Here is a 2,782-nt window from a genome sequence, read left to right on the forward strand (position 1 = left end):
CTTGGGTGTAACCCGTCAGGGCCTGGCGCCTTTGTAATGTCCAATGCCCCGAGGAGCCCCTCGACTTCAAGGGGGGTGACTCTAATCTGTGCCCCTAAGTCCCCAGCCTCATCTAATCTCCTATGTGGATCTCCCCCGTCCTGCTTTGGGGAGAACACAGAGGCAAAACAGTCATTTAGCATCTGTGCCTGTTCCATCATATCAGTCACTGGATCTCCTTCCTCCTTATTTAGTGGTCCCACCCCTTGTCTCCCCTTCCTCTTCCTATTTACATGCTGAAAGAGGCCCTTTTTGTTGCTCTTGATATTCTTGGCAAGTCTCAGCTCATAATCAGTCTTAGCCTTGCGAAGAATCCTTCTGCAATGGGCCTCCTCCCCCCGGTATACCCTTTTGTCTATTTGCCCCAGTACCCATTTCCTATGGAGGTTCCTCTTGCGTCTAATCCCTCTAACCACCTCCTTTCGCATCCATGGCGGCACTCTCCTCCGCCTCCCCACCTTACTGACTAGAGGTATCGTCAAGACTTGCGCCTCCAAAACCTCCCTTTTGAGTGCCATCCACCCCTCCTCAACTCGCTTGCCTTCCAGTAACCTGTCCCAGGAGACTTTCCCCAGTCTGGCCTTCAGATGGCCAAAGTTGGCGCTCTTGAAGTCCCAGCTTCTCGTGCTCGACCTGCTGCACGTCCCCAGTCCCCTGATCTCAAAGCAAAGGATGAAGTGATCACTCGCATCCAGAGCTCCTCTAATCTGTACTTCATCTATCAGCTCCTCCCTAATGGTCAAGACCAAGTCAAGGATGTTCCCCCCCCTCGTCGCCTCTCGGACACTCTGTGTGAAAAACGCTCCCTCTATAGCTTCTAGGAAGCAATGTGACCTGGCTGTCACCGCCAAGTGAGTCTCCCAAGTAATATCCGGGAGATTGAAATCTCCCATAATTACTGTGTCCCTCCCCCTAGATATCCTTAGAATCTGGCCTGTCAGGACATCATCCAGGGTCTCAAGTAGACCTGGAGGGCGATAACATACCCCCACTGTCAGGTCTCTTTCCCTGTCAAAACCCCTAAGTTTCACCCAGACTGCCTCTGCCGAATCCCCATCTGTGCTGCATTCTATCTCACTGCATCCTATCCCTTCCCTGACGTATGAAGTCACGTCCCCACCCCTCTTGCCCTTCCTGTCCTTTCTAAAAAGGTGATACCCCTCTATGTTCACATTCCAGTCTTGCCTTTCATCCCAACAGGTTTCCGTGATCCCCACCAGGTCAGACCCTCCCATTCCCAGGAGAGCTTCCAGCTCTTCCTGCTGGTTACCCTTGCTCCTAGCATTGGTGTACATGCACCCCAACTCCTTCCCACCACTCCCTTTCCTTGGAGTCCCCAGCCTCCTCCTGCCTCCCATCCTCCCTGATACCTGGTCCCTCTCTGTAGGAGTCCTGTCAGTCCCTGCAGTACCTCTAAGACCTGCTCCCAGAGCCTTGAACTTCCCCCCACACTTGTCCAGTGCAGACACGTTTCTGGGGGAGAAGGGTGGACATGTCGCAGCTGAAGTCCCCCCCCCCCCCCCACTCAGTTTAAAGTCTTCTGGACGAAGCTTGCTAGGGCATCTCCAGAGGACTTTTTCCCCATCCTCGTGAGGTGCAACCCGTCCCTTGCCAGATGTCCATTGGCAAGAAAACGAGTGCCGTGGTGGAGGAATCTGAAGCATTCCTTCTGGCACCGCATCCCGAGCCCCTTTTTCACCTCGGCAACCCTCCTGTCCCTGCCTGGCCCAAATCCCCGGACTGGTAAGATCAATGAGAAGGCCACTTGGGCCTTCAGCTCCCTGAGTTTCTTCCCCAAGGCCTCGAAGTCCCTGGTGGTCCCACCCACACCCTGCCTGGCCACGTCGTTTGTGCCCACATGGATCACCAGGAGTGGCTGGTGACCCCGGAGCGAACAAGGCGCTCCACTCTGTCCTTCACATGCCGGATGCGTGCGCCCGGCAGGCAGCAAACCTCCCTTGTCTCCAGGTCGGGGCGGCCTCAGTGCCCCTCAGCAGGGAGTCCCCAACAACAACCACCCACCGCTGTGTCTTCCTGGTAGTGGTGGGCAGCCGTGCCCTGGCCCTCGCCTCTCCTGCAGCGGCCCCCTTGCCGCCTGACGTCCCAGGCTGGGGGTCCTGCTGGTCCCCCAGGCCTCCTCAGCCCCAGCCTCCCCAAGCGGAGAGAACCTGCTCCCAGCTCCAGATTGGCGCCAGGGGAGGAGGAGGCCGTGCTGGGCTCCCCTCCTGCGGGTGACGTGCCTCCGTGCCTCCCCGGCTGCTCCTCCTGTGCCCCCGCAACCCTCTGTCCAGAGGGGGGCTGCTCCGGGGGGGCCTGGAGGGCTCTCTCGGCCCTCAGGCACCTCACCTCCTCCTCCAAGAGGGCCACCCGCGTGCAGTGAGGGCGAGTGTCTCCCTGCCTCTCCTGGGGGAGAAGGGCGGACATGCCGCAGCTCTCGCAGCAGCAGCAGCACTGGGACTCCCGCCCAGGCCGTCTCCTGATCTGCCATCGGTATCCCTTCCGAAACCTGACCTTGGTCCCCTGCCTTGTCTGTCCTGCAGTTCCTCTCATTCGCCCAGTTCCCCCAGATGAAAACCCACTCGCACACACACACAAGGATAAAATAAACTTAAATTGGGAGAAAAACAAAGCACAGCACAAACAAAACAAAGAAACAATCAAACCTCTGTGGCTCAGGGAAGGGAGTCTCCAGACAGCCCGGGCTGCAGCCAAGGGACCCAGACAAGGGATGATGCCCCGCCCC

The sequence above is a fragment of the Varanus komodoensis genome, unplaced genomic scaffold (assembly GCF_004798865.1).
Source record: "Varanus komodoensis strain SLA01 unplaced genomic scaffold, ASM479886v1 scaffold79, whole genome shotgun sequence".
Lineage (NCBI taxonomy): Eukaryota > Metazoa > Chordata > Lepidosauria > Squamata > Varanidae > Varanus > Varanus komodoensis.